At 50.0% G+C, this 19,607-nt stretch overlaps 2 protein-coding genes across 3 annotated transcripts in view; both read right to left on the bottom strand.

Moving 5' to 3' along the window:
* LOC119161303 (uncharacterized) overlaps positions 1-19,607 on the bottom strand; it is a 385,199-nt gene that overhangs the window by 202,879 nt on the left and 162,713 nt on the right. The gene's annotated exons all lie outside the window — the stretch shown is intronic.
* LOC142776237 (uncharacterized) overlaps positions 15,224-19,607 on the bottom strand; it is a 133,826-nt gene continuing 129,442 nt past the window's right edge. Inside the window, exon 2 of the mRNA XM_075879530.1 lies at positions 15,224-19,304. The gene's annotated coding sequence lies outside the window, so the exon portion shown is untranslated. The remainder of the gene's footprint in view (positions 19,305-19,607) is intronic.

The following is a 19,607-nucleotide window of genomic DNA, read 5'->3' as shown; positions in this document are numbered from 1 at the left end:
GCGGCACATGGATAAACTGGCTAGGCGACGTTGGACATCCTTTTGCGAGTCGTTGGATCCACGAAAGCCCCTATCACTGATATGGCGAACTGTCCGGGGTCTTAGCACAACCTTGGGTCAGCGACACCCGTTTACATCTCTGGCACTTCACCTTCGATGCAGAGAGATTGACGTCGCAGAATCTTTCTGTAGAAGAATTGCCGGTGATTCCAATTTCACAGTATCAAGAACGGGAACTTTTGACAACCCACCACCCTCACGTGATCCCCGTATGGAATGCCAGTTTTCTATGGATGAGCTAGAGGCGGCACTGGCTCTGTGCAGACGTTCTTCAGCACCCGGTCCTGACGGCATTACCTATCGTGCCCTTTGTAATCTTGGAGACGAAGCTCGGAAGGCACTCTTACGCCTATACAACGACTCCTGGCAGACTGGTACTGTTCCCCAGGCATGGAAGTCAAGTCGCCTCATTCCACTTCTAAAGGCTGGTAAATCTCCTTTGGATATTGCCTCATACCGTCCTATCGCACTTGCCAGTTGTGTGGGAAAAACGATGGAACGAATGATTCTAACACGAATGGAGTGGTATTTAGAGCACTACGAAATCTATCCAGTATCCATGACCGGATTCAGGCGCGGCCATTCATCAATCGACAACGTTGTTGATCTGGTGACATATGTTCAACACCAGAAAGCCTGTAAGAGACTGTGCGCCGCCCTGTTTCTAGACGTTAAGGGGGCTTACGACAATGTCACCCATGAAGCTATCCTTAGTGCTTTGGAAACAGTAGGTCTTGGTGGCAAGATATATATGTGGGTGTACAGCTACTTACAGCTGAGATCATTTTACGTGATGACAGCGAATGGCCCAACACCTGATTATTACAGCAGCCGAGGAGTTCCTCAGGGAGGAGTGCTAAGCCCTACCCTTTTCAACCTAACTCTCATTGGTCTAGTCGAGCAGCTACCTAGCACTGTAGAACTTTCTGTCTATGCTGATGACATCTGCATTTGGACATCAGGTGTGACAAGGCCTCAGCTTCGCGCCCGCCTTCAGAAGGCTGCTACAACGGCGTCATGCTATCTTCGTAAACAAGGCCTCGAGGTGTCCTGCGGAAAGTGTGCAGTGGTAGCGTTCACGCGGAAACCAATGTCTGCTTACAGTATATCGATTAATGAAGAATACATATCGTTCAGCAGAAGCCACAGGTTCTTGGGAGTCATAATAGATAGAAACCTGTCGTGGACTCCACACGTGAACTATGTGAAGAAGCGGCTGATCGCAACATGCCACATGCTCAAATTCCTTGCAGGAAAAAATTGGGGAGTGCCCATATCATCCATGCTACAACTGTACAGGGTGCTGTTTATCGGATTCTTACGGTACAGCTTACCTGCAATGTCTAACACCGGCAAGACCAACCTGCGCGCAATTCAGAGCATTCAAGCCCAAGCACTTAAGATATGCCTTGGAATACCCCGCAGTGCTTCAACGGCTGAAACCATTGCCATCGCTCAAGATCACTCGATAAATACGCATATTATTACCGAGACAATGCGCATGCACCTCAGGCATTATGCCAGGACCCCTTCTCACCACCTGGCGAGTCTAGCTGCTGAAAGGCCCCGCACGACATACGGCACTATTGTCTCCAAGCATCGTTCATCGTTTGCTGAGACATACGCACCTGCATCAAAGCCACTGCTTCCTCCTTGGAGCTTGAGCCGGCCGCGAGTTCACTTAATGATTCCAGGAATGAGGAGAAAATTGGACTTACCGACACATGCCCTGAAACAACTGAGTCTATCCCTACTGGAAGAAAACTACAGTAACCACGTGCACATTTACACGGATGGCTCTACTACGCCGTCTAGTTCAGGTGGAGCAGTGGTTATACCATCACAAGGGATAACTCGGTGTTTTAAGACTTCACATGTGACGAGTTCGACGACGGCAGAACTCGAGGCTCTGCGCAATGCACTGGAACACATCAATTCAGAAGAAAGACCAGGTAAATGGGCTGTGTTTTCTGACTCAAAACCAGCGTTACAGTGCCTGATATCAGTTCTCCGACGCGGATGCCACGACCAGTTGACCTACCAAACCGTGAAACTACACCACCTGTTAATACAAAAAGGCCATGACATCGTCTTTCAGTGGTTACCTGGGCATAGTGGTATAGGCGGCAATGATTCTGCAGATCATGCTGCTCGCACGTCACATAAAGAAGGGAACAGTGTTTCGATACCGCTTTCAAGAGCGGATGCAGCGAGGCAGATTCGTCAACTGGCCCGCAGTCACACACTGACCGAGTGGAACACACCAAGCATACGACGTACACGACTGCACGAGCTCGACCCATCACTACAACTCCGGCCTCCACCCGGCCTACATCGACGTGAAGCTTCGCTTCTCTATCGCCTTTGGCTGGGAGTTGCTTTCACGAAAGCATATACCACGTTAATCAGAATTACTGACAGTGCGGCGTGCGATGTTTGCGGCACCGACGAAAATATCGAACACCTGCTGTGTCATTGTCCTCGATTTGCCTCAGAGAGACAAGTACTTGCCAACGCAATGCGGCGACTGGATGATCGGCCTCTTTCTGTGCAGGTGCTATTACAGCAACGTACACATGCCTCGACAGCCCACAAGGCAGTGAAAGCCCTGCTGCGTTTCCTGAGAAAGACAGGCTTGTGTGAACGCCTCTGACATGCGGTAGATTTCTACACGCTGCAGTGAAATTACTGTCAGTCTCTCCCCCACCCCCTTTTTTCCCTCTCTTCCCTCTTTCTCGTCTTTCTTGTCCCCTTCCTTTATCCCCCAGTGTAGGGTAGCCAACCGGATGTCTTTCTGGTTAACCTCCCTGCCTTCTCCCTTTTTGTTGCTTCCTACTACTTGTGCTCGCAAGTGCATTGCAATGAACACCCTATAGAGTACACACTCTACAAAAGCAGATCTCCGGAAGGTGAGCTTTTTCAGTGCGTAAACAGCCCTCGGGAACTTCAGGCAGTGTCTTCACGGCCACGTGGCACTGTACAGGCAAACAGCATCCAACGAGTAGTGAAGTAAAAAAAAATGACCCCGAATATGCACCTTACACTGCAAATGTCGTCGAAAGACGATAGTCTTGCGTCTGGAGAGAGTGGACAAAACGTTCATTTGATGTTCTGCGCAAGAAAATCGGTGAATGGTATTCTGAAGGCGCTGCGTTAAAGTGCCTCGAGCGTGTACCGGGGGCGAACGAGGGCATCTAGGCACATTAAACACGAGCAGTTTAAACACACGGCAGTTATCTTCGAAAACGAAAGCTTAAGCGCCCGCGGAGAAAAATGCTCGCCTGTCTCGGAGGTGATAAGATGTAGAACGCAAAGCGACGGGCAGGTGCCACCACCGTGTCGTTGTATCAAAGCGTTAGAAACACCTTTTTGAGTATCGCGTTGCACTGTCAGCGGAGCGCGATTAATGCTACAGTTCTTAGAGTTACTTGTGTGCGCCTCTTCTAGTATAAAGGTAGACATACAAAACAACGACGTGTTGTTATGGCGCCTCAGATATGAGCAATAATTGCTTTTCAATTGGCAATCGCACAACAATGAACGCTAAACCTTGAGCAATATTGGTGGGCGCTGCGGATGGGGTTGGCCGTTTGGTGCCGTTTCAAGTATGGTTAAAGGAGGTCAAACAAACAAATGTACAGATAGACAGACAGAAAGCCCAAATTTTTTTCCCGTCCAAGGTCCCCAAGAAAGACTATCGTCTTTCAAAAAAACCGGCTCGCGAATGCCTCTCAACAGAAACGCGACACTTTGGAAACGCGCATTCGCCGCGCCCATGCACGGCACACAGTCGCTTTTTCCTCTCTCATCTTTCCATCGCAACGGGTATGGACAGCCTAAGCACCTGCGCTTCTTCAGGCGTGTCGAGCGGACGATGAGCAACGCGAACATAACGCACGGCAACATCTCAACAGGGGGCCGTGAAGGTAAGCGGACTCCCAAGGTGACACACTGCATGCGAGACGGGACCCCGTTGCACGCTCGACCGCGCGCCCGGTGTCGTTCGCCTAATCGCGACCAGCGTCGGCGAACGCACCCGAATAGCACCCTTCGCACGCCGTTAAAGTGCACACACCGGTCCGTCTGCTCGACGCAATGACGCGTGCAGAGAATCGCAAGCAGCAATCCGCTAAGAAATGAAAGAGCTCCAACAGGCCGCCTCGTAACTGCGGAGCATCGTGGGCAGTTCAAGTAAACAAGCGAAAAAGACTCGAACGAACAAGCGAGTCTAACCATACACGACGGCACGGTGTCAGTCCTCGCGGGGTCGATCTGATGGCCACCATGGCCTGCGCACAGTGGAGCGATCGAAATCGGGCCCCTCTTATTCCCTCCACCAACGCCGTTTCGCTGCACACATTTTATACTATTGCTGTATAGAGCAACAACTAAGTTCTACGTCGCGCGCGCCTCGTAACGAAATTCTGAGTCGAGAACCACAAGCAGGATGTACCGCGATACAGAGAATGGAAAGCTTTGGCGCGAAGTTGCGCACGCTGGGAACGTCGTCGCGAACATGCATGCACTGTATGTATAATAGCACGCGCGCAAACAACACAGTGACAAGAATCTTCCATCCAGTTTTGCAAAATCAGCGCCAGTAGATGCTTGGAAGACGTCACTTGAGTAACCCACAGATGTGGCATACGCCATTTCATTAACCGCACGGTCGGCCGCTTGAGTGGTATAGGTATACATAAGATTCACTCCCGCTCTGCAACTTGATCCTCGCTCTTAGTACTCACCGTTTTCTCGTGCCGTGGTGTATACGCATACACCACGGCAACATCAGTTTCACTTGACCGCTATAACGGGCCGCCGTCGTGTATATGGGCGCGCCCAGTGCAGCGCACGCGAAAGCCACCGCGGCTTCTCTGCTTGGCACATATTCGTAGCTGCATTCCGCACCATCCGTCCGATGCGTGCATGTAGCTGGTGCCGTCACTGACTCGTGAATTTACGATACGCCGCTGCTCCTGGTGGTGCGCGTGTCTTCTTGATCAAGGTTTCAAACAAAAAGTGCCGCCATATCCACGAAGTGAATGATGATGAGTGGGCGAAGCTCCGGAGGTAAACCTGGTAAACCATGAATCTTCCGTACATTTTGCCTACTCGATTTTATTACAATGCTCCCCCTAGCGTACGTCGCCGCACTAAATCGAACAATTGCCTTCCACCAATGACACGTGCCATATGTGACATCATTCCTATTTTATAACATCTCGCATCTTTCATCATCAACTACAAGTACCACCGTCTAGTTTATAACATCTTGCATCTTTTCATCATCAGCTACAGGTCCCGCCATCTAGTGAGCACTGAAAGAACTAAACGAGAGGTGGCTACATGCAGGAGACGGAGCCAACATCTAGTGAACACTGCAAGAACTAAACGAGAGGAGGCGACATACAGGAGACGGTACCGCCATCTAGTGGACACTGCAAGAAGTAAACGAGAGGTGGCTACATACAGGGGACGCACAGCCCACGCCTTAAGGAGCTTCGCCTTTAAAAAAAAAAAAAAAGCCCGCTCGCCAGCACGGTCCATGCATGGGCTACCGCAACTTATTTTTACACCGTGGCTACCGCGTATTGCCGTGTACGTATACAGGTCGCTTCGCACTGCCGTTCAATGGACAGTTTTAGTTTCACGTACGTGGAGGCTTCGCGTACGTCGAGCTTCCACGCGTAAGCAGTGCGCATGCGCAGAACATAGCGGCCGCGCACTGGCCACGCGGAGGTACGTGAGATTTGATTATTTCAGAGCGTTTCTCGCGCACGTAGGCAGCATCGCGCGGGCGCTCACAAACAAGATAGCATGACGAGCACAATAAAGAGATAGCGTGTCGAGAGTTGGCTACCGCAGTGTTCACGATTCCCAACAGATGGAACCACGCGGTACACAGCTCTCGCCGATCGTCGCGTACGTGTAGCTAAAAGCGTTTCTCATGGCGTGCACGTAACGTACGTACGTCCATGGACTTTTTCAGGTTTGCGTACGTGAAATCTCTACGTACGTGAAAATAAATCTGCCTAATAAAGTGACGGCTGGACGTTGCAGGGGCGCCAGCTAGCACTGCTCTGGAAGCTTCTTCCATCGATCGGCGCAATAATGAGCAAAGACAATGACCATTACTGAAAAGCAACTTGTTAAATATTTCGAGCAAGCGGCACGAAAGAAAACAAAGACGAAGAGAAATTATTTGAATGCGAAGACTAAACAGTGCAAGTGTTTCCTTCTTGGGCGGTCTTGTAATCAGAATTAACGATCACGTAAAGGTGATGAGTAAAATTAACGACGCCAAAGCAACTGCAGTGGGTTCTTAATTACGCATTATCTTCGAGAGCTACCCACGGTTGTAGAAGCTGAGAACAATATGGCGCTAAGAACAAAATACATGCGCTCGTACAGGTCCGAACAATCAGCGGCAGCAGCAACTAAGATGTTGAGATAGTCGAACGTGGGCGATAAGTAGATTGGAGCGTGACACCAGACAAAATTTGACCGCTGATTGAATCCGGCAGAATTCGCCAACGCTCGTCAACGCAGCCTCCATGGATCCCTATCGCCAGCTTCTCTCTAAAATATCCCGAGTCGATCGAGGAGAAGCTTCTGTGCCGCCTGTGTCACGGCTTGGCGTGGCCTTCACAAGCACCTTTACTCTTTTCGGAGTGGAACTGCCAACACTTCTACATGGAATAACTGCAGCGGCGATGAAACGATTGCCCATCTTCTGTGTGAGTGTCCCCATTTCAGTACAAGAACTTTCGATTATGTTACACAGACTGCATAAACGTTCCTTGTCGGAGTGGACCATTCCCGGAAACTGGCCGAGGCCATCCTCAGCACACAAGGCATCGGAAAGGGTTGTTCTTTAAAAAAAAAAGAAAGAAAGAAGCTGGCCTTACAGGCGGACATTAAACAGTGTCGTAACCTACTTCCTTTCTTTTCTTCCTCTTTTTTTTTTTGCAGGTCCTCTTTTTTATTGTCGTGCATTACCCCTTGCCGTAGCATAAGGTAGCCAGCCGGTTTAGGAACTGCCTGAAATCCCTGCATGCTTTCTTGCATGTCTCTTCCTTCCTTCCTTCCTCGACAGTTTTAGGCTCAATATAGGCTGCGTACAAGCAAAATGTCGAACGCCGCGAAATATGACACGATCAAGAGACTACCGTCAATTCAAGCAAGCAGATTGCTGGTCTAAACCATGCTATAATTACTGTTTGCCTCCCTGCCTAAATTAAATTCAGCGACGTAAAACTGCACATTAAGCACCACACTAGCGAGCTAAATCAATTTATCAGAGAAAGTTTAGCCATCCCGCTTCTACACTTGGCCTACTTGACAGTCAGCCATAATGTGACCGCCAGTATGATTTTGGCACAGAAGTTAGTTTTTTTTTTCTTTTTTAAAGCTATCTGGTCTATGCAAAACCATCCTCCCAAAAATACGCGCGCCAAAAGGGCGCACATCTTAGACGACACCCCAAAATGTCCAGCATGCCGCAAGAGGTCGTATAAGACGCCCACACGAGCAGTACCACGCCTCCGCCACGATTTATTATAACTTTTTTTTTTCTAGCCTGCTGTGAATGCTGAGCGGGGTCGGCTTTGCCAGAGCGTGTACTTCCCGCGAAGAAACGCACGGGCCCAAAGAGAGAGAGAGAGAGAAAGATCGAGCGCCCGTGGCAACGAGGAAGGCTGCCAGACAACAAACACGACCGCGGCCCAAAAGGTGGCCCCGGAGGCGAGAGGCACACGAGGCGCGATCGTAGCGGCGGCCAAGGAAAGCGACTCGCGGAAACGTGACCCACGCATCAGGCACATGGTCGGCATCGCGGGGGGGGGGGGGGGACGCATTTGCGCGATGGCATGGAAGGGGCACGAGTCATCGCGCGTTTGACGCCGCAATGCGTCGATGGAACACCCTCGACTGCACACACACCACGCCGTCAAAAGGAACCACACGAGAATTGAACGACGAGAAAATCCCAAGGAACGAAAACAGACAAAGGAGGACTCGCGTGCAGCGCGCGAAAGGCTGGCACGACACCGCACGCTCGCGTGGTCTGACAAACTTTCGTGGTCCAGTTTTCACTTTAACTCGAACGCATGCGGCGACGACAGCGGGCATTAGCGAGCCGAGAAGCCACCGGAAAAGATGTTACCCATTCTGGTCAAGTTAGTTTTTGTTGTTCGTTTGTTGAATTCTCTTATATGACGATGGGAGCGCGATGTGCAGTGTACTGGTCGCCGCCGCCAACATCACATTTCTCCTGTTAACCTCGAAAAAGATGAGCGAAAGCTAGAAAAAGAAAAGAAAGCTGCGAGATAATGGTATACACGAGAACTTGTTATTTTTTATTTAGTGACGTATCACCCATTTTTGTTGGCAAGCTCATTTTCTAATGTCATAAACATTAGCAATATATTTTCATGCAAGAAAAAAAAAGAAGCTACAATGAAAGCAAAAAAATATGTTTGATGTCAAGATGAAATGTTTACCTCGCCAGGCATGCACTTTTCCGTCAAACCCTGGATTATGGGGGAAAACAACGCGCTGCGCGCGTCACAAGCACAAATATAGATTTATGTAGCCCTGAAAATAACAGGAACAATTGAAACTGCCGCAAAAAAAGGCATTAAATAAAAACTTTCGCAACTTGAGCAAATCCAACACGATAGATGGCAAACCTGTCCCAGACCCTCCCTGCAGTTCAGGGAGTCAGCTTTAACACTTCGAGATTGTCTCCTAAAGTCTATATACAAACGCTTTACTACGCATGATACGAACGGTTTGAAAAGCTGCACTTAATATTATATAGCGTGCTTATATTACAACCTCAGCAGTATTCGACTCGTGCTCATGCTCTGCGTCTAAGCAGCGCCGCGTCGGCTGGCCGTGCTTTACTGCGACTCTCCTTGACCGTATACATCTCCAACGTGGGCAACGTTGCCGGCTGTTTGTATGATAAATACCACGTCCCCGCACACAACACGCCAACTGCTACTGGTTCTTTATTACAGATTGCTCGTTCAGGGGACGCGAACGGCTCATAGCGTTCCCCGCAACTCAACGCGCGTTTGACTTTTACCGCGACCCAAGAACCTTGCATATAGGTAGCCAAGTCGCAAGCCTCTCACGTGTTTCCATATTTTAAACCTTAAGTATCTTTACCTACCGCAGTGAATACGCTATATAGACGAGGGAAGACAGATCAAGATTGCAGAGTTGCCCTTGCTAGGTTTCTACCCCCACCTGGTAGAATGGACCTGAGAGATGTTCAAAGATACTTTTTTTTATGTCCGCCTCCAAGTATGCTGGGACGGCGCGGTGGCACTTGAAGATGCGAGCTCAATCTGCGAACGCCATTTCTCTAAGACAGTCACGAAAGCTGTCTTAGAGAATGCTAGTTACGAAAGCGAGTTCGCAATAACATTTCGCCCACGTGTGCCATGTCATCTGACGTGTGTCCGATTGGATGCAGTGGTTAGTACAACAACTCAGCAGTATGTCGTAATACGACTAATTCCTAATGTATGAATACCGCCAACCGAGAGGCGACGACAGGACACCACTCCGGCCGGAACGAGCCCCCGCTGCGCAGACAGGTCGACGCAACCTTTGCACATTTTTCGCGCAGTTGTACTGCGCACAATGCGGGAATTCTTTTCTCCTCACATGTGATGAAAGCGAACCAAACGAGCGACATTGAGTAAAGCGCATTGGCAAAAGAACGCGGCAGATGGCTTTGCATTCTCTCGCATTGGAGTTGGGACGTTCTCGCCTTTCGCCGCGCTTATTGTAAACACACACAAGCGTACAACACTATAGCCGCGGAGCCCCGCGATGACCGCGATGCGTTTTCTGCTGGCTCGTGTGAGAGCCGGGACGGATGGGCACTTAGCCTCCGCAGGATGCCGGAGGAAAATTAAACAACGGCTCCTCTCGCGGCGCGCCTCACGGACGCACAAAACGACGATGACGACGAACGGTAGGGCCGCTGCAGGCAGCGGCCGATCTCGGTCAACGGCGCCGAGGCTCTGCGGCATCGTCTGCAGCGCAGACGCGCGCCTCTCCTGGCATGACGCAAGCGCCGAGCTGCGACCGCCGCGCGAAGAGCGCGCGCCAGAAGACGTGCTCGCATCATTTCCCCAGCGAGACGATAACACCGTGGTCGCCCCAAATCGTTCGGCCACCTGCCCCCTTCTCGTCCCGGGAATAGTAACAAGACATCGAAGAAAACAGAAATTCGCTACACAACGGGACACGCGCAACAAAGCACATCGGTACGAAAAAAAGAAAGGGGGAGGGAGCGGTCGGGCGAAAACGCACCTACCTGCGCGCTAATCAGGGCGGCTAAGGCAGATAGGGCAAAGGTGCGGGGAAAGCGATCGTACGCTGCTCTAAGCGGTGCAATTTGAGATTCGCCGACCGTGCAATCTTCTGCCGGCCCAAGTATGGCGGAATAATTCAACGGGCGGTCCCTTTCGATTACAAAGCGAAGATGGTATGGGCGCGCGAAGAAGTTGCAAGACGCTGCGATGGCCGCGGCCCATGCAAGACCTGGCTCTCCCACGCAAGGCCCCATCTCGATTCGCCTATACACGCGAGATGCCCCACCTGCATGGGCCCACTCATGAGCGGTGAGTGGATTCAGGTCAACTGCAGTATAGTATAGGTACAGTTGGTAACCCTAGTTCTTCTTTTTTCCTCTTTTTTTATAATGTGCGACTCGGTGGGGGCTGGGTATACGAGGTCATCCAAAAGCGATTTCTGTGGTGCTTACCACAAACGCACAAGCCCCGCGATGACAACGTCGAACACAGAAACAACTTACCGCGAAATCGCCGTCCTTATAATAAAGGTAGGGCCGAGTGTATACAACCCGATCGCTAACGTATCCATCACTGCGAGCGATTCGAACTGCTACAAAATGCGTTTTAACGACCCCTGAGAAACAAGTACACGACGCACTCTCAAGGAGCTCGGATACTTCCATAAGAACGCGTCACTGTGGGCCACGATATAATGGTCAGGAAAAATGGTAAGATCAAACCCTGATAAGCATCCTGACCACACGCAAAACTACAAGTTCGCTCGAGGGCGTGTCCCGTTTCGCTTGGTTCAAGTTCTATGGGACGTCACCGTAGTTCTGAAGGCCTAAAGAAATTGTTTAGCGCACCGATCACTTCACTATTCCCCATGTGTATACCCCGGACAAAAACCACAACAAACAACACCGCGTGCACTTTGAATCGACACGTGCACGCCTCCACGAATCTGACCGCATTCGAAAGCGCTCTTCTCGTATCTATATAACGCACGTTGGTCGCCGTCTATATATACCTGTCGCGAAAGTGGGTGCCAAATGGTCGACTCGGTGACTCTTATCTCTTCTCCCTTCGGCCTCGCAACTTTCCTCGAGCAGTTCAGCGCCGCTGCAAGTACATTACTGGTCACGTCACGGACGACGCTCGGCGCACATCTTCGACGTGAGATTATCCCCGCCCCTTCCTTTGCAAGCAGCAAGGCTATGCTGTTCCAATTAGGCGTGCGGAGGAATGCTCGCGCGTGTGTGATGTGCACACCATAACGCCATGAGATTATTGACTGAGCAGCTCGCTCTCGTATATCAATTTGCCGCCGTCGAAAGCGTCTCGGCAATCATGTTTCCGCGAAATGACATTCTGTCCTCCATCGTAACAACGTATAGTCAACGCCATGGACACCTTTCCCAGAGGTTTGCTTGAGATGTATTGTGGTATTTTAGGAAGATTAAAGCAGATACAGTCCAGGAGCTAGATTATAAAGCTGCATTATTATTATTATTATTATTATTATTATTATTATTATTATTGCATGAATGACGTAACAAGGCGGTATGTTTATCTGTACCTGCAGCTATAATGTTGCATTGGCCACTTTTTCATGATCAGAACACCCTCGAGTGAGTACGATATTATATACTATATACATATATAGAAAACACGAAGACTCCGCGATATGCGTAAACCAAGATAAGACTTTCCGAATTCGTGAGAATTGTTCCTTTTTCTCTTTATCATGCTGCTATATACCACCTGTGCGCAGACGGTAGCCTTGGACAGGAAGATGGATCAAGTACCATCAGTCCCAACATTGAGAAGAATCTCTCTATCTCTCTTTCACCCCTCTCCCGTTCCAACTTCTCCCACACACATACAGGTGTGGAGAAGGAGCGCTATCTGTAACTTCGTTCTGCCGCTATGCTGCTGTGAATATTTCACTAAATTCCATTGCAGAATGACAACTTCTACGTCGTCGATGATGATGAGTTAGCGATACCATGTCCAGTATGACATAGAGAAACAAACAAACAACAACAAAATTAAACATCTAATAAATGAAAGCTGCACGCTCGTATTTCTAGCCATCTCTCAAGCATCTCTGCACTCGTCCTCGTCTCTTAGTGTTAGTTGTCGGAAGTTTTCGCGCTGAGAAGTTTAATAATGCATTACTAACTAGCCCAATCCCACACTTTATTTCTTTACATCTCTCAAGAACTGCTCACAAAATCTTATGCAGTCAATCTTGAGCCCCGATGATCAGCCACATCGGCAGTTCTACAACAGGCAAAAACGTAGCATATTCAGTAACCCCACCGCCCACCCCCCATGATATCTGTCATCGCAAATCATCAATGCACGCCATTCGAATATTTTTTTTTGCCTATATTTGCGCCGTTCCCTTTCAAGCTGAGACACGCACAAAGGTGTTGCGTGATGCGATATCGCGTTCTGCTTATGCTAATTTGCTGAGTAAGACGTCATGAGGGCAGCGCTCACGTGTCGAGCCGCGTGGTGCGTACAACTGGGACGTCAGTGACCTAGCGCGTTCGCGTGTTCCCCTAATCACGCGCCGCCTGATTCGACGCGATCGTGTCCCTTCGAATGGAGGAGCCACATCCGTCACACGAGCGACCCGGTTGTCCCCACCGGCTGACACACTTCTCTCTGCCGCAACACCTTTGTAATTCGAGCCGCAGCGAAACCGGGCAGGGCTTTCTTCCGTCCCCGATCAGGGGCTGGGAGATACCGCAACACTCGTAATCCGCCAACCCGTTATTTTTTTTTTTTATCCTCCAACGCAACGAACCGCCCTGCGCTCAGTTAGGTCGTATAAATACACACGCCGCATCGTCGCCACATGTATATGCGTGGCCCGGGGCTCAGAAGCCTCGCTGGCAAAATTTATAGCCTCCATCGGCGGCCAGGCACACCCCGAGGAATCCGACCCACTTCTTGCGTATAGCTATAGCCGACGGACCGGATGTCAACATCCCGGCGCTTTCGTGTATATCGATGCGCCGAGGTGTACGAGAAGGTCCGGACGCGTAATCGGCGCCCCTCTTTGCTTCCTCGTACAGTGCAGATAAGGGAGCGCGCGCCGAAGAAGGCAGGATCCTCCCGCGGCTGAAGCTATAGAAGACTACCGGACGGACTGCGCCGCGAGCCTTCTTCATTCAGTTTTCTAGACTAACGAGCCCCCAATATACGGGGATGCTCTCATTCAGCGCGCGCCGGGCCTATACTCAACCGTTTTCGTGCCTTTCCCGGCTATAAAAGCGCAGCAGAGCCAGATTATGGGCGCGGCGTGTGTATACGTGCGCGTATAAATGCGCACGCTTTGCCAGTCCTGTGAAACTCGCCCCGGTATAGGGACAAAGGTCACGGTCTGTGTCACTCTTAATGACCGTTGCGATGAAAACAGAACAGTGTGACGGTGCTTCGAGCACAGGTTACGGGGAGTATCAGGCCAGCCGAATATTCTCGAAGGAATCAAAAAACTAATACACCATTTTCTCCTCCGCTGTACGCGAGCAATTAACTCCTGTGCTCAGGAAAAAGCAGTATACTACTGCAGAGAATGCAGTTCGGAACGCGAAGGCATTAAGAAATCGCAGCCCGCGGCAATAAAAAAAATCTCACACTTCGATCGTTCGTTTCAGCAACTGTCAGGGAATCCCGTCATTGGACGTCTTATCAGTGAAGGCCTGCGGAAAATCGTTATGCATTAAACAAGAATCTAAATGAATTCGGTTTCTTAGTTCTTAAATTTATACAAACGTCATAAGGAGTGTTTAGCCCCGCCGCGGTGCTCTAGTGGCTAAGGTAACTCGGCTGCTGACCCGCAGGTCGCGGGACCGAATCCCGGCTGCACCGGCTGCATTTCCGATGGAGGCGAAAATGCTGTAGGCCCTTGTTCTCAGATTTGGGTTCACGTTAAAAAACCCTGGGTGGTGGAAATTTCCGCAGCCCTCCACTACGGCGTCTCTCGTAATCATATTGTGCTTTTGGCACGTTAAACCCCCCATATCAATCATCATAAGGAGTGTTTATTTTTCGCAATTTGCCGCTACCTGATACCTTCGCGCCGGCGTTGACCGCTTGGCGTATATGTTCCGATAGCGAAAGATGACCGTTAATCATATGTAGCAAAGCAATGCTTTTAAAAGGATCGCTACAGAGTGTTCACGCTTTCAGCTAAACTCTGTTTATCATACAATATATATATGCCTTTCATATACATACAACACCATACTGGTGCTCGAGCTCTATTGCGTATAGCCGTAGCTTCCGTGCGTGGTACACAGTCGCGTATACATCGAGCGCTTGCAACATATTGTTTATATTCTGAGCAATACGCTTTCAAACCGGCATGCAGAAGCCGCTCACGCTTACAGGAACTCCTCACGTTGGACGACATCCGCGTACCGTCCAATAATGTTTTGAATAACATAGAGTTGGGATAGTTGGTAAGTATATTCATTCTAAACTGACAGGGCGTGCGAACACGGGCACAAGAGGTCAAGACGCCACACGTGAAAGTGCAGTCAAGACAATGCCAGCGTTCGTGGTGTCTTGACTTCTTTCGTACATGTGTCCGTGTCTGCACGCTCTATCGTTTAGAATATCCCAAGAAACGAAGGCTGATCGCACAATATAGATATGCAGAGTGTCACACCTGTCCCGTTAATTAGGGAGGCGATCGCCGGGCTAATTCCAAGAGCCGAAGTATCGGCCCCCCGAACCGCACCACGAAAGCGTGGACAATTTAGAAGTGGTCCTTATTGGTGCGCCAGCGGACGCCGGCTGTGGCCCAAAGAACAAGTCAGAGCCGAGAGTTGATAAATAAACAAAATTATATTCTCATTAACGGCAGATCAAAAACAATACACACGTATGCACACTCCACAATAGTTACGTACAATACGTCACCAAACAGACAATGTACTACACAGTACAATCAACCACACTTGAAACAACGGACACAGACAACAATACGCACTACAATGCAGTCGCATGCATTGAACAACCAAGACACTTAAAGACTAAAGAGATATAAAACCTATTCAGTCCAAAGTCCTTGGAACAAAAGTCTGAATGATACTCTTCCGAGAATCACTCACTCAAAGTCCAGCGTTGTTGTCGTTCCGCAGCTCTCGAAGTTCTCTCCCAGGAAACCTCCCGTCTTCAATTGGCCACTCTTCCAACTTCAACTTCTTCGCCGGAACACGACGGCTTCACACTCGCAGCGGTTGCCACGGGTCTTCGCTCGATAGCGGTAAACACACACTCTTGCCTGTAGCTCGAGCCGTCCCTACGGACCACAAACTTCGCCGACTACACGGCGGACTCTCTACGCACTCTGGCGCTCACTTCCGTCTCCTCCTGTTCTGTCACTACGGGCAGAACCTTCGCCGACTACACGGCGGAATTCCTACGCGCTCTGGCGTTAACTTCCGTCACCTCCTGTTCTGTCGTCTCGGCCGCTCGATTAAATACCTTCCGCGCCACCTTCCAGAAATTTCTCGTCATTTCGTCGGCGCGATACGCAGCGAAGGCTGGGGAGAGGCACGAGACGGTTCGACTGCCCTCTCCGGAGGATGATTCACTCGGTCTGACCCCGCCTCCTTCGTTCTAGAAAAATCGCGGTCTTGCTGGGCCGCCGATGTGGGGTGAGGAGGATCGTCTGCGAAGCCGTGCTTCTGCGGGGAGAGCGCGCGCCCGGGAGCCCTGGATGTTGGCTTTCTTTTTTTTTTTCTTTTTACCTCGCGGCGTTTCTGCCGCCCGTTGTCGCAAGGATTTGGCGGCGCGCTCTTGTTTAGCGCTCGTTCTGTGACACTGCCCCCCACTTTAAGAATATTATCTCATAATATTCAAAACCACACAAACGAGCGCGAACAGTCACCACACACTCTCACAGCCTGTAACACCATCAGTCGCTCATGACACTTCACATTCACAACATATCACTCAATACGATTGGACATTACATTCAATCTCACACACATGAAATATTACCTCAGGTACATGACTATAACACTTCATCACATATTCCAAACAATACAAACGTACAAGGTTCAGTCTTTACAACGATTATACAACACTATACATCACATCACAGCACAACACTTCGACACTTGTGACAAAGGATACCACAACATTAACACAACATATGGCACTCAACACTGCCAAACACATTCTGCTTTGACCTCAACACTTATCCTGAGTACTTCGAGCAGCGCTTGCGCCCCTTTTTGCGGTGCTCGCTCAATCTCTTCTTGTGTTTCCACGTTCTTTTTCGGCGAGCCCTTTGCAACGACGGTATCGGGGGCGGCGTCTCAGCCATCGTTGTCACTTCCGACACCGTTAACGCGTCATTACATTCGACGGGTCTTGTCTGTTTATTTACCCGCTTGATCATGCCTCTACATTTTGCCCGGCTGGCCAACTCCGTCTCCTTTACACTGTCAGTCGGTTGAGGTCGTGCCGACGTACGTCCAGTTGCTCGGCCTGTGAACTTATTCAACTCGATCGTCTTCTCCTTCGCTGTCTCTTGCGCCGCAGCTTCACCTTGGGCTCTAGTGAGACTCGTCACGGGATGCTCCTCCACTGTATCTCGCGGCCGCTGTGTTGGCGAGGGCTCTATCTTCGGGTCTTCTCCCAAACATTCTGGATCACTTGGCCCTCGCGCCCCGTCGATGTTTCCGATGACAAGGTCATACAGGGGGGTCGTCATGCATAAAGCAGTAACCTTCCCGCTGAAGTACGGGGTTTCAACTTCAATTTCTGCTTCGGGAAGCATCCGAACTGTACGGTCAATTAAGCAAACCGGCTTCGTTCTGCCTGTCAACTCACTTTCCCGTACCAAATTTCTCCTCACGATAACCGTGGAGCTACCGGTGTCTCTTAGAACCGTAATCTTCTTGCCTGCAATCTTTCCAGGAAGCGTTGGCATTCCCTTCGTAACACCGGTTGGCTGTTTTGACATTACAGCCCCCACAATAGGAATTTTCTCCCCATTCTTCAACTCTACGAATCCATTAGTGACGGCATTATTATCAGATTTCGGTGCTGCTTGCACACAGGATACCTGGTGAGTTTGACTCACTCCGTTCCGACATGCATCTGCTTTGTGCCCAGTCTGACCACACTTGAAACATTTTACTGCCGTAGGGCTCGTAAAGATCGTTCGACAATTTTTCGCGCGATGACCTACTCGGTTGCACAGAAAACATCGCTGCATGCTCTCTGGTGCACGCTTCCTTTCTTCGGGAACCAATTTCTTCGAATCATCGGGACACTCCTTCTTGACCTTGGCCAAATTAGTTCCACCTTGCGCTTCCAAGAATTGATCAGCCAATTCAAGCATTCCTTCAAATGACTCCGCCTTCCTCTCTTTCAAATACAGCGACAGGCTTGGGTGGCAACTAGTAAGAAATTGTTCTTTAATTAGCAGCTCTCTAAGCTCATCGTACTCCTGTGCTGTCCCTGAAAGTTCAATCCATCTGTCGAAATAATGGCAAAGTCGGGCAGCATACTGCGTAGCTGTCTCACCATCAGCTGGCTTTCCTGTCCGAAATCTGTCCCGGAATCCTTCCACAGTGAATCTAAATCGCTTCAACATAGCAGCTTTCACCTTTGCATAGTTGGCCGCATCGGTCGGCGTCAGCCTACCGTACACACTGAGCGCTTCACCACTCAAGCAGGTACTTAAAGCAGTTGCCCATTGATGTTCCGGCCAATTCTGGCTCTTCGCAATCGTCTCAAATCTGTGGAGGTACGCGTCTAGGTCGTCCTTCCTTTCATCAAACGCTACGAGCAGCTTGCTTGGGTTCAAGCGGAAGCCGTGATCTTCCCGTTCGCTGCTTTCAACTCTAGGTTGGACGGGAGTTTCGTTTCGCTGTTGCAAACGGAGCCGCTCGAGTTCAATTTCGTGCTGCCGCTGCCGTTCCCTTTCAGCCATCTCCGCTTCTCTTTCTTCTTTCAGCTGGCGCTCCCTCGCTTCTCTTTCTTCTCTCGCCCTTTCGGCTGCCAACTTCTCTCTCTCCAACTCAGCTTCTTTTTCCGCTTTGGCTCTTTCGACCGCCAACCTCTCTTTTTCCAGCTCGGCTGCTTTTTCTTCTTTTTCCCTCTGGGTGACCCACTTCCGTAGTTCGGCGCCAGAAAGACCCATCTTTTCACCAAGAGCAACTAACTTTTCGAGATCCATGGTGTCTCGCAAATAAAACCTTGCCGCGTGCAAAAAGTATCTGCCTAGATCAGTCTATCGGAACACTCCCCTGCACTCGTTAACGAGAACACTGAACAACACACAAAATCGTTCCGATAGCCCTATCAACAACTCGAGGCTCTTTCTCACTACTTTGGACACACTGTGCACCAAAAGGTCCTGTCGCGGACGCCAGATTAATTGTCACACCTGTCCCGTTAATTAGGGAGGCGATCGCCGGGCTAATTCCAAGAGCCGAAGTATCGGCCCCCCGAACCGCACCACGAAAGCGTGGACAATTTAGAAGTGGTCCTTATTGGTGCGCCAGCGGACGCCGGCTGTGGCCCAAAGAACAAGTCAGAGCCGAGAGTTGATAAATAAACAAAATTATATTCTCATTAACGGCAGATCAAAAACAATACACACGTATGCACACTCCACAATAGTTACGTACAATACGTCACCAAACAGACAATGTACTACACAGTACAATCAACCACACTTGAAACAACGGACACAGACAACAATACGCACTACAATGCAGTCGCATGCATTGAACAACCAAGACACTTAAAGACTAAAGAGATATAAAACCTATTCAGTCCAAAGTCCTTGGAACAAAAGTCTGAATGATACTCTTCCGAGAATCACTCACTCAAAGTCCAGCGTTGTTGTCGTTCCGCAGCTCTCGAAGTTCTCTCCCAGGAAACCTCCCGTCTTCAATTGGCCACTCTTCCAACTTCAACTTCTTCGCCGGAACACGACGGCTTCACACTCGCAGCGGTTGCCACGGGTCTTCGCTCGATAGCGGTAAACACACACTCTTGCCTGTAGCTCGAGCCGTCCCTACGGACCACAAACTTCGCCGACTACACGGCGGACTCTCTACGCACTCTGGCGCTCACTTCCGTCTCCTCCTGTTCTGTCACTACGGGCAGAACCTTCGCCGACTACACGGCGGAATTCCTACGCGCTCTGGCGTTAACTTCCGTCACCTCCTGTTCTGTCGTCTC

This window comes from Rhipicephalus microplus, chromosome X (assembly GCF_043290135.1).
Source record: "Rhipicephalus microplus isolate Deutch F79 chromosome X, USDA_Rmic, whole genome shotgun sequence".
NCBI lineage: Eukaryota > Metazoa > Arthropoda > Arachnida > Ixodida > Ixodidae > Rhipicephalus > Rhipicephalus microplus.
This window is presented reverse-complemented; position numbering and strand designations above follow the sequence as displayed.